The sequence below is a fragment of the Lepisma saccharinum genome, chromosome 13, assembly GCF_977018435.1.
Source record: "Lepisma saccharinum chromosome 13, izLepSacc3.1, whole genome shotgun sequence".
Lineage (NCBI taxonomy): Eukaryota > Metazoa > Arthropoda > Insecta > Zygentoma > Lepismatidae > Lepisma > Lepisma saccharinum.
In genome coordinates, this window is record NC_139241.1 from 30,741,011 (window position 1) to 30,755,033 (window position 14,023).

Sequence of the window (14,023 nt, forward strand, 5' to 3'; positions counted from 1 at the left end):
AAGAATGCTAGGGGACCCAATCTTAAAACATTTTTGTGTAAGTAATCGCTAAAACTTCACAGTATGTGTTACAGACGTAATTGCATACATAGCATGATGAAATTACGATAAAACAAAGACCGAGTCTACTGCCACGCGCATGTCTCTTTTGTGTTACAGCAGAAAAGCTAACAGAACCTAACCTAACTACGAGAGCATTTAGGTTTATTATTAGAAAAATGCTAGGGGACCTAATCTTAAAAATTTTTGTGTAAGTAATCGCTAAAACTTCACAGTATGTGTTACAGACGTAATTGCATACATAGCATGATGAAATCACGATAAAACAAAGACCGAGTCTGCTGCCACGCTCATGTCTCTTTTGGGTTACAGCATAAAAGAACGTGGCAGCAGACACTACCTAAAATTTGGGGTGTGCGAGACAAATTTTTTTGGCAGGACGGGAATTTAGTATTATTCTAATAATAAACATAAATGCTCTCGTAGTTAGGTTCGGTTCTGTTTATTATTAGAAGAATGCTAAGGGACATAATCATAAAACATTTTTGTGAAAGTAATCGCTACAACTTCACAGTATGCGTTACAGACGTAATAGCATACATAGCATGATGAAATCACAATACGACAAAGACCGAGTCTGCTGCCACGCGCATCTTTTTTGAGGTTCCAGCACAAAAAGAGCGTGGCAGCAGACACTACCTAATTTTTTACTTGGAAAGATAAATTGATCAGGAGAATCTACTATGACACTGCCGGTTGTTTTCTGCTTTATAAACTGTTCAGGCAGCAGGAAATATTTCACCCTGATTTTTCCAGGACGAGGATAGTAATTCTATAATATTTAGTTTCTTGAAATTTAGATGAATATGAATCCTAACCTACTTCAGCAGTGGGGGAAAAAAGGGGGCTATTACCCCCAACTTTTGTCCCTGCAGTAGAGGTGTGCGGGATCCCAAAAAGTCGGGGGGGGGGGGGATTCCCGTCCCGATCCCGACTTCGGAAAATGACTTCCCGACTTTTCGGGATCCCAAGCAGTCGGGAAATACCGAATGGTCATTTTAAAAAGTCGTCAATTCTCGACGTTTTCTGCATTTAAATGTCTAGAACTTATCGGAAATTGTTAGTTTTTGTACCAGAAGTGCAAAAACAAGCACTTAAGATGGAAATTCGAGATTTCAAGAGCTTTTGGAAATTTCGAACATATCCCGTCCCGAAAATTTCTCGACCTTTTCGGGAAATTGGTCCCGAATGTCGGGATTTAAAGAATTTCCCGTCCCGACCCAAAAAATTCTGTCCCGCACATCGCTACCCTGCAGTATGGTAAACCTTATCTCCAAAGGTAAATAAACTGTCCTTGCCGTCACTGTACTTATAAAAATGAGTATTTTTTCTATAACGACTTTAACTATAATTTACTTGGAAAAGGTTGACTTTCTTTTGTTTAAAACATATTTAAAACATGTTTAAAACATGTTTTTTTTAACTCATGTCTAAAACTATGTTTAAAACCAAAAATTGTTTTAAACAAAAAAAAACAGTTTGTTTTGTTCTTTTTTTTAAAAAAAAAACAAATTTTGCCAACCCTGTATTTAACCCGTCGTTGCGCTTTAATTAATTAATTCTTAGATTCAGGAGAATGTAATTTTCGGTAACTTATGAATTGCTACATAATCGTAAAGATTTGCTAAACACATTTTTGCTATCGATTAACACGAGAAATTCTTACCTTCGTTGAAATAACGTTTTAATAGCCATCTTATCGCTCTTCAATGTAAAGTTAGGCCAACCATATGACGAACAAAATTCTTTAGGGACACAACAGGGGTGGCGCCTGTAGCAGAAAAGTCTGGCAATGAACAGTCCCATTCCCCATGTATTTAAATGGGAGATACAGTATGTAACATTCTTATTCGTACACACGGATTTTCAAAGAAAATACTTTAATATCTGGAAGGAAATACGCTCTTTTGAAATTGTTTCTTTACAATTCAATAACTAATATCATTAGGAACATAAAATCTTACCCAAATTCTGTATAACCAATGACAATAATAAATTAAATGAAACTGAAAGAGAAACATACCATTTTTTGTACAACTTTTCTATTCGTACACTTAATAATATAAAAGAAAAAAGTATATTCAGAGCAAACTGACTCACAGTTCTAATACTTTGATGCGTATCCTTTGGCTTTAATTACTGCTTGACGCCTGTTCTTCATAGAATTAACCAGTTTCTGACATGTTTCAGAGCTTATTTTATTCCACTCGGCTTGCACAACAGTTTTCAACTCTTGTTTGGACTTGACGCCTGCTTTATGGACTCGCCTGTTCAAAATTGCCCATAAATGCTCGCTGGGATTTAAGTCTGGACTTTGAGCTGGTGTTTGTAGTAGTTTGGGAACATTTCATATTAGCCAATAGTAGTGTAAAAGTATATAGGACTGGGACGAGAAAGTATGAGCCCCCCTCAGGCAGATTTGGCTACACTTAAAACTAGCTCAACATGCCCATATGAGCTTTTTGCTCAAGTGTGGCACCCTGTCTAATCCAAGATTTTTGTAAATATGCCTTCGGGAATTTCCCGTGAAAGTATGACCCCCCTCAGATTCATTTGCCTACACTTACAAAAGCTACATCTGTGAGATTGTTGTCCATAAGCTTGTCAAAAATATGCCCCTCTTGATATTGTATGATATCTTATGATATCTTAAGTATAGTGACTGCTATAGTGCCCTAGCATGTATAGATTTCAAAATATTAACAATTCTGTTAATATTGCACTTCTCAAAAAATTCTATTTATAAAAATCAGAGATTTACAGCTTAAATATTGCATATATCAGGAAAATTATAGAGACAAAAAATGTAGAGAATCATGCCTAGAATATGCCTACAAAATTTTAAGTCTCCAGCACTGATAGTTTTTGAACAAATCACAAATTCAAAAAAATATCGATTTTTTTAACAAAACTTCTAAACAGCCTCTAGATTTCAAATATGTAACCCCCATGCTCCTATCTTCAAAAATAGGCAAGTTATTCAAGATCTAGAGAACAGCAAGAGATTTTTGAAAAATTATAGAGATCAAAAAGTTGCATCTCGGCATGCCCATGTTAAAGCAACAAGCCCCATGTCTCTAGCATTCATGGTTCCAGAGATAATCAAAATTATTGTTGTTTTTTTTTCAAAATTTCAGTATGTTGCTCAGTGGGACCTAACAAGCCTATACCTGACTGCTAGAGTGTCTGAGCATGCATAGATTTCAAAATATTAACAATTTTGTTAATATTGCACTTTTCAGAAAATTCTATTTATAGAACAGACATAAATCAGAGATTTACAGCTTAAATATTGCATATATCAGGAAAATTATAGAGACAAAAAATGTAGAGAATCATGCCTAGAATATGCCTACAAAATTGTAAGTCTCCAGCACTGATAGTTTTTGAAAAAATCACAAATTCAAAAAAATATCGATTTTTTAACAAAACTTCTAAACAGCCTCTAGATTTCAAATATGCAACCCCCATGCTCCTATCTTGAAAAATAGGCAAGTTATTCAAGATTTAGAGAACAACAAGATATTTTGAAAAATTTATAGAGATCAAAAAGTTGCATCTTGAAATGCCCATGAGAAATCACCAAGCCCCATGTCTCTAGCATTCATGGTTCCAGAGATAATCAAAATTCAAAAAATTATCGATTTTTTCAAAATTTGAGTATGTTGCTCTGGGGGGCATGCAGAGTCACCCCCAGAAATATAACTGGCCTAGGATCAAAACTAGTGAAAAATTCAGAAATAAAATTATCGATTTTTTAAAATTTCAGTATGTTGCTCTGGGGGCCATGCAGAGTCACCCCCATAAATATAACTGTCCTAGGATCAAAACTAGTGACAGAATGTAGAAACAAAAATTATAATAGGGCTTGGATACAACAAGAAGGGCATTCTGCTGGCTTGTATACAGCTACCAGCCACTATATTTTTATTTTGAACACAGCACTTAAAACTAAGCCAAGATGCTCACCCACCCACACCCACCCACATCCATACATATTTACTTCCGGTCCACTTCTATTGCATCATGTTGTGCAATATTATGCATTAAATTATTAGGCATGTGTTGATTTCTGATTAGTTCGTTATGACATAATGTGATGATGTGGTGTTTTCTGATTGGCTAAAGCAAGCAAGGTTTTGATTGGTCCGACAAAACTATATAAGCCAGAGCACAGTGCTGTTTGTTACCATTGCTGGATCGGCAGTGGAACCCACAAGTAAAAGTAAAGTAAAAAGTAAAGTGTTACCCTGTGCATAGCACCACGCCATGAAGGCGTATAGGGGGTGTGGGGGTAACGCCCCACACTTTCTTGATCCGGTCGTGAGTGGGGGTGATGTGATCAGCATCACGCCCCTGACCGCCTTTACCCCCCAGGGTTTCCCCCAGGTACCCATGTTATTCGACGCTGGGTGGGCGCCGGGGCCGCTTCCACCGTTAGAAAAGTTCCCGGATTTGAACCGGCCGGGGATCGAACCCGGGACTTTGAGCATGGTAGTCAGACGCGTTACCGACTGAGCCACCGCGGCCACTGGAACCCACAAGTGGGGGGGCAGAATCTGAACGGGCTCTACCAGATTGTAGGAAACTTGAAGCATACAGTCTGGTAGAATAACCCAAGTAAGATCATAGGGACAGTATACACTGGTGCAGTGAAAGCCAATTTTTGGCAGGGGGGCCAAAGATGGGCCAAAGTGGTTCCTAAATACAAAATAATTAATATCTCAAGAACTAATTGACATAGAGCTATGCAGTTTTTTTGTCTGCACTGAACCCAACTGATATTTTTTATTAAGAATAGAATTTTGATTTGAATCCCAAGAAATTTTATATAATAAACCAACAACAAAAATACCAAAGCCAAACATATTTACACACTAAGTATATACAGTAGGTATACAAAGCACACTGCTGAACCCAACTGATATTTTTTATTAAGCATAGAATTTTGATTTGAATCCCAAGAAATTTTATATAATAAACCAACAACAAAAATGCCAAATCAAAAACATTGTAATCAATGCAATAAGAATATATCCAGTCCAAATTGGGCCAAGCACTAAAAAAATTGTGATCCAGACAAATATAGAACTCCCACAAAAATATGTCCAAAATGCCATAGAAAGTATAGCATGGAATACTTCACTTATAAACATAAAGGTACTTGTTCTGCACAGTCATCAACATTGCCCCCACAACCATCTACATCTGGTCTGAAAAGGAAGCATGAAACACCTGTTAATGCTAGAGCAGCAAAGCAGCCACGCTATGAACCCATCCATAGCAGTTTTAATGGCCAACTTAGGGATCACCGGTTTATACCAGAGCCAAGATGTGACATTAAGAATTTTTTGAACAGTATAAATTCTGATGTGCAGGCAATTCTAAATGCACAAAATGGCTCTTATAAGCTGTCCCTCAAATTGTTTACACAATATAAGAAATCAAATGGCACAAAATTTACACAGCCCCACATAACAGAAACTGTAGCTATATATTCAAATGCAAATTCAGACAAAATAATAAGCAGTTTGATAGAGCAATTGAATATTAAACACTCTGAATTTGCAGCAAAAGAATCAGGATGGAGCCTATGCGGATCTCCACACAAGTTATATATTAATATTTCTGAATTCAGCCCACTACAAGGATCTACATATGTGTCTTTACCTGACAATATCAAAAACAAAAAAGCTGTGGTTAACATAAAAAATAATGATGAGAAATGCTTTCTGTGGTGTATTTTAGCTGCTTTGTTTCCAGTTTTAGATCATCCAGAGAGAATAAGTTATTATAAACAATATGAACACAATTTTGATGATGCAATGGAGGGCTTAGAATATCCAATGTCAGTTCAGAATATTGATAAATTTGAAAAAAAAGGCCAGGGATATCAATGGTAAACAATTATCTATTAATGTATTTATTTGTTCTACTGGCCGTGGCAATTGTTTGATAGATCCTCTCAGAATCAGTACACTTGATGATGATTCTGCTGTTCCGATTGATCTGCTCTTAATTGAAAAGGATGGCACATATCATTACACTTTGATACACAGTCTTGAAGCTTTAGTCAGAAAACAACTAGACAAATCTAATACAATATTCAAGTTATGTAGAAGATGTTTAACTGTATTTGATGGTAAAAAAATAATAAATGGGATTAGTGAAGTGAATGCAGAAATTGCTAAAAATAAGTTAGTTGAACATTTAAAATATTGTGGCAACCATAAACCTGTTCATATGGTGATGCCCAGTCCAAGTGAAAATGCCAAATTCAAAAAATTTGAAGCCTTGTTGGAACACCCAGCATATATAGTCTGTGATTTTGAATCAAACCTCAAACCCCTTGCATTCTGCAGCCCAGATCCTGATGAATCTTCAATTACATCATACCAGCTACATGAACCTTTTAGTTTTTATTATGTTGTTGTACAGGATGGTGTTGTTAGTGAAGAATATATATACATGGGACCAGATGCCATCAAAAAATTTGCACATAGAATAGAAAATGAGTGCCATGACATAGCATCTAATATCTTATTACAATCAAAACCTATGATGAAACAGATTGAAGATTTCAACAATGCAGAAAAATGCCCGGTATGTGATTCTGAATTTTCAGATATAAATATCAAGGTGAAACACCATTCTCATACAGATGGTAAATTCAAAATGGCCCTGTGTAATAGCTGTAATATTAAGATCCAGAGACCAAAATTTGTCCCTATATTTTGCCATGGTGCATCCAATTATGATTTCCATCATCTGATCACGTACGAGGGGTTTGACAAGCAGAATTTAAATATTTTAGCAGAAAATAATGAGAAATATATTGCCATTAGCAAGATAATTAAAGTTAATGGTGTTCCCATTCACTTAAGATTTCTTGATTCCTACAGAATTCTGTCTGCTAGCCTGGCTACACTGGCCAGTCAATTATCTGATGATCAATTCAAAATCACATGTGCTTTGTTTTCAAATCAGGACCTGAAATTAATTAGGCGGAAGGGTGTATACCCATATGATTATATTACAGATTTTTCTAAATTTGATGAGTGTTCTCTGCCACCACAACAACAGTTGTACAGCAAACTCAGAGGATCTGGAATTACTGATGATGATTATCACCATGCCCAGTTGATGTGGAGCAACTTAAAATGCCAGACATTTGGTGATTATCACAAGGCATATTTAAAACTTGATGTCACTCTCTTAGCTGATATACTTCAGGCATTCAGAAAATGTTCCATGGAAAATTATAAGCTGGATCCAATGTATTTTTACAGTGCGCCAGGCCTAGCATGGTCTGCAATGTTTTTAAACACTAAAATGCAATTGGATCTAATCCAAGATCAAGATATGTATCTGTTTATGGAGCAATGTATAAGAGGAGGGATGGTGCAATGCTCTCAGAGATATGCCAGAGCTAACAACAAATATATTCCTGATTATGATCCAGCACTGCCATCAAATTATATACTGTATGTAGATGCCAACAGCCTCTATGGTTATGCCATGATGGATAAACTGCCATATGCAGGGCTTGAGTGGGTTGAAGATTTCAATATTAAAGATCTTAAGGATTTTGATGACAGTAACTATGGCCTGTTCTTAGAGGTTGATCTGACAATTCCTGATGATTGACACAACACATTTTCTGATCTGCCTCCAATTCCTGAGGTTAAGTGTTCACCTGGCTCTAAACAGAAGAAGCTCATGATGACTCTAGAGCCAAAACAGGGTTATGTCATATATTATAAAAACCTCCAGTTCCTGATGAATCATGGTGTTCAAGTGACCAAAGTTGGCAAAGTTTTGAGGTTCAGGCACTCAAGATGGTTGAAGCCATATATTGATACAAACACAGAGCTTCGAACATCTGCAATGAGCCAATTTGATAAAACTTTGTTTAAATTCATGGTCAATTCAGTGTATGGCAAAACCATAGAAAATGTCAGAAAACATACTGATGTTAAAATAATTACTGACTTCAGCCGGAGCAAAAAATTGATTGCAAAGCCTAATTTCAATTATAGAAGAATTTATGATGAAAATATGGCACTCTTCAACATGAAAAAAACAAAGATTAAGTTTGATAAGCCTATTTATGTAGGGGCTGTGATATTGGAATTGGCCAAATTACACATGTTAAAATTGTATTATGATGTGCTCAAGCCTTTTTATAAGGATCGTGTAAAACTGATGTACATGGACACAGATAGTTTTATTCTTGATATTCAGACAGAAGATGTTTATCAAGATATGTCACAGCCTGAATTGCTTGAATATTTTGATACCAGTGAACATACAAAGATTCAACCCCACAACAAAAAGGTGCCTGCCAAGTTAAAAGATGAGACACTTGGTGATGTTATTGTGGCATTTGCTGGGTTAAGGGCCAAGATGTACAGCTTTGAAACATGTAGTGGTGTTGTTGCCAAAAAGGCCAAGAGCATTGGCAGAGTAACTGTTGACAAAGAGCTTGAATTTGAAGATTACAAAAATTGTCTCAAATCATGTAGCACAATCAGAACATCAGAATGCAGAATTCAGAGTGTGGATCACTTGTTGACTACAAATGTTGTAAGAAAAGTGGCTCTGGACCCACATGATGATAAGAGATGTATTTTGTCATGTGGCATACATACTCTACCATGGGGTCATTGTGATTTGAAAAATGGCAATCAATGCCCAATTACAGAGCATGATTTGAAATAAATAAACATGCCTATGAACTTATTTGGGTTCAAAAAACAGGCTATTATGGACCTGCCAACACCAGCACCCTCTTCTGATATAATATCTAAACTAAGTGCTTTGTTAATTATTCATCTGAACAGCATACTTACAGATGTTGATGATAAAACAGGTAAAACATTGTACATATTTAACAATAATTTAAATCATTACCAATTACCTGTAGCTGGTCAATTACAATATATTACAACTCCCGAGGGTAATGTCAAGATTTCAATAGGGGGAAATATTTACAGGATAAAGCACTCAAACATTATTTCTGGCACTGTTTATACTGTTTCTGCTGGTGACTGCTTATATATTGAGGTCCCGGGATCCTATGACAAGCTTATAAATTTTTTTATAGAATTAAGAATTAGATATTCAATAATAAATAACCACTAAATCAAAATGCCAAATGATACACTTGGCCATACAAGACATGAAGATCACAGTGATGAGATTCTGATGCTTGATGTCAGAGTCAAGAAATTAAGATGTGATTTACAAGCTTTACAAACCACACTCAATGCCAGTCTTCAACTAGAAATTACAAATTTACAATCACAATGCATGGACCCTCTTCTTAAAATTGACTCAGAACTCAAAGTGCTGCTTCAGAAATATACTGATTTGGCTACATTGGATAATTTTCAAAGTTTAGAGGAGGCTGTAGCAGCTCTTCAAGCCAAATTTAAGACTCAGGCCAACAACTCTGAGCAATTGAAACAACAATTAGAAGAACAGATAAATAATGTCCAGACACAGCTCCAAACAATTGTCAAAAGCATAAAATCACAAGAAGATTTTGATCTAGTGATTTCCACTCTAAAGTAACAGATTCAATCACTCCAGATACCTAATCTGGACCCTCTGAACAATGCCATAGCCGAGGTTAAAGCAAAAATTGAGACACTTGAAAATTTTATGAACAACTTGCCATCTTCTGATGCTTTGAGTGCAATAACTCGGAGTGTTGCCAACATCAAGCTGCAACTTGAAACATATGAAGATTTTGGAAAAATTCAAAGTACCATAACCCATCTTGAGGGTACAATAGCAGCAGTGCAAAGTGATCTGACAAATGTACAAGAATCTCTAGAATCCCGCTTGCCTGGTATTGTAGATACCCTTGTCAGTGTCCAGCAACAGATCACAAAACTTGAAAACCTCAACACTGAATCTGAGCTATCTCATTTTCATCACTTGATCGATGATATCCAAACAAAACTTGAAATTTTACAACAATCAACACCTACTCAGGCAGATATAGCCCTGCTCCAAGATGCTATGCGTGGTGTGGTTGATGCTTCTGAATTAAATGATGTGAAATTGGCACTTGAATCTTTGCAGAATACTGTATCAAATCTGCCTACATCACAGGAACTTAAAAATATTAAGAGAGCTCTGAATCGCATATTGAAATCAGAAGATATCAAGAATATCCAGACAGAGATCAAACAACTTACTCAGACAGTGGCCACTCTACCAACTAATCAACATATTAATGAACTGCATGCCCTGTTTGAGGATATCAGAAGACAGGTCCATGATCTTACTGCTCAAAATTCAAAATTGGCAGTTGTTGAAAATTTACAGCAAATTGTAGCTAATATCAAGCAACAGCTAGGGACCATGGAATCCAATCAAGCAAATGCTCTGTCTGTTTTTGCCACCCAGCTACAAGAGATTGTGCAACAATACAAGAAACTTGTTGTGGACATAAAGATCAAGCCAGGCCATGATGATGTTGTTAGGACTATTAATGAGCACCTTGAATCTGTAACAAGTAGATTGCTTACAGCAGAAAAAGAAATAACTGGCATAATTGAGAATCCTAAACATACAGTAATTCTTGAATTGTACAGTATCCCCAACAAAGAATATGATTCACCATTTACACCAGGTGGCAAAATGTATATGCTGTCCCCTGAACAATTTTATTACTAGTTTTTTGTTGGGGGCACACTTAGACCAATCAAGATCAAATATTGGCTTCAACCACAGGCACACCACTACCCTACCTTATCAATAACAAATGCTGATAACAAAGCAAAAATCACCAGTGTAGAGTTAGAGGATTTTACAGACCCCAATACATTAGAAACATCTTATGCTGAAGATGATGGCTCTCTGGAATTTAATATACAAATAGGAGACAAACTGTATTTAGAAAATCCTGTAGTATCAGCTGCTGAACACCCTATAGTTGCAATATTATTGTTTACATACTATGTCTAGACAAATTATTGTTGATGAATTACACAGACAAGCCAGACATAATTATAAGAGACTGCCAGTGGTCACAAAAGGCATAGATGATTTATGGCAGTGTGACTTGGTTGAAATGGCAAGTGGACAGTTGAAAAACTTAGACAAGATCAACAAGGGCTACAAGTATCTACTCACTGTCATAGATACATTTTCAAAATTTGCCTGGGTTGTGCCACTCAAATCCAAGACTGGAAAATGTGTTACAGAAGCCTTCAGGACAATCATCAATCAGAGTGGAAGATCACCGCGCTATTTGCAAACAGATAATGGCAAAGAATTCTATAATTCTGTGTTCCAACAATTTATTAAAAGCCAGTCAATACAACATTACTCGAGTTACAGTGATCTCAAGGCCTCTATTGTAGAGAGATTCAACAAAACCCTAAAAAATCATATGTATAAACAATTCACACTTCAAGGTAATTATAAATGGCTTAATATTCTTCCGGAACTTCTACATAAATATAACAACTCGGTCCATTCCACAATCAACATGAAACCCTCTGAAGTAACTTCATCTGATGAGCAAAAATTGATCAGGACTGTTTATTATCCTAGATAACAGCCAACAACAAGAAAAGCCAAATACAAGGTGGGTGATCAAGTAAGAATCAGCAAATATAAGCACTTATTCAAAAGAGGCTTTACAAGAAACTGGAGCACTGAATTATTTACAGTGGTTCAAGTTAAACCTGGGACCCTTAACACATATATAATAAAAGATCACCGAGGAGAAATTCTCAAAGGCAGATTCTATGAAGAAGAACTCAGCAAAACTAAGCAGCCTGACACATATCTCATAGAAAAAATCATCCGCAGAAAAGGCAACAGGATACTTGTCAAATGGCTAGGACTCCCAGAACACAGCTGGATCGATGCAGACAAAGTGATACTATGAGCACCTGGGATGTTATAAAGAGGCTGCCAGAGCCTGAACAGCAGAATAAGAGAAATGGAATGCTGCTGCCTGATAATATTAGATGTCTTATTGTTGGGCCATCGGCTTGTGGTAAAACTACACTAATGATTGATAATTTTTTTTGGCACCCAACTGGTTAGACTGGAAAAACAGGCACTTGTATGTCTTCTCTAAGAGCTTGGAACAATTAAAATATCAGCAGTTGATGAAGCTATATGATGGATTGGATATTGCCACTTTTGAATCAGATGTTAAGCCACTCCATGAATGTCTTGATAACTCTGTTGTTGTGTTTGATGACATTATACTGGATAATCAAAACAAGGTTAGAAATTTTTTTTACACAGGGGCGGCACAAAAAAATTGATTGCTTCTACCTGGCACAGACTTTTTCTAAAATACCGAAGCAGCTGATCCGAGACAACAGCAATTTTATATGTGTGTTTCATCAAGATCATACCAACCTCAAACACATACATGATGAATATGTAGGTGGTGACTTGAGCTACAATGATTTTTCCAAGTTTTGCAGTAGGTGCTGGAATCAGGACAGTTATGGGTTTGTCACAATTGATATGACAAGGAAACCCAATAGTGGCAAATACAGAAATAAAATCAACAATTTTCTAGACATTGAAACATATATAAATAACCATGAAAAGGCCAATCATTGATGATCTTAAATTAAGAGATTATCTTGTAAAAAGATTTAAGAGATGGAAATCAGAGAACCGAGGAATCTATGAAAAACACAAGCAAACAGAACAACCTATTATTGATGCTATTAGTGAATTAGGTAAAAATATCAAAACTGTTCCAGGACAAAATCAAAATTTAATCACAGAGCTTGTACCTGTAGCTGCTAGGAACATATTAGATTATCCAATCACCCCACTTTCTAGTATTCATACACCTAGTCCTGTTGCTCCTCGAAGAATTGAAGCTACTCAGGATCCTATTGAATTGGGTCTTCTTGCTCAAAAATATTTAAGCACACCTAAAGACAACAAAGATGAGGTCTTTGGCTTATATGCTGACTCAGAGCGTGATGGTACCATCATACATAGAATTGGCAATTTTAGAGTAACATTTATGGGAGATGATATAATTGTATATTCAGAATCTCATCTTGGAGAAAGAGGGGGTTTTGTTAAGTATCTCGGAACACCTGGATTGTGGGAACTGATGACTAGGAAGAGGCCTGGCAGCTATACAGATCAAGATTATGAGCATTACAAAGAAATATTAATAAAATCAGATGCTCTATACCAGAACAATGATCCCACACAAAAAAGAGTCAAGTCTAGCAGTGGAGCAAAATACAACAACTTAATCAAGCCCATATGGTCACAGATCAAGACAGGTAGTGGAATCAAACAATACAACACCCTGCCTAAAGAATTTGTGTGGGTTGATGATGTCAGGAAACTTGTAGATAGGTTGCTGGTCATAGCTGGGGAAGAAAATGCTGGCAACCACAATTTTTACAATGAAAAGGTTGGAATTATGGACATGATAAGCACCAAATTGTCTAATTTTATAGTGAATGACACTAAGGGGATTGGATATCTTATAAAAATTATTAATACTCTACCACCTAAATTTTGGAATATCTCTGAGGGTCGGGGGCTGGTTAATGACATTATAAACAAGCTGCCATTTGAACTACACATTCCAGGCTATCAGTATTGTGGTCCCGGTACAAAACTAGATCATAGATTAAACAGAGGTGATCCTGGTGTTAATCCCCTAGATGCTGCTTGTAGAGACCATGACATAGCATACAACACACATTCTGATCTTGACAAGAGACATGTTGCAGACAAGAAATTAGAAGAGGCTGCATTTGGTAGATTTGTAAGCAAAGATGCTTGTTTAAGTGAGAGAATAGCAGCATTGGGGACCACCATAGCTATGAACAACAAACAAAAACTGGGGTGGGGCTGTGAATATGTATATAATAAACCTAGGATGAAGGCCAAGGGTGTTATGTATCAGATACCTTATGCAGGTCTTAAATCTCTTAAAACT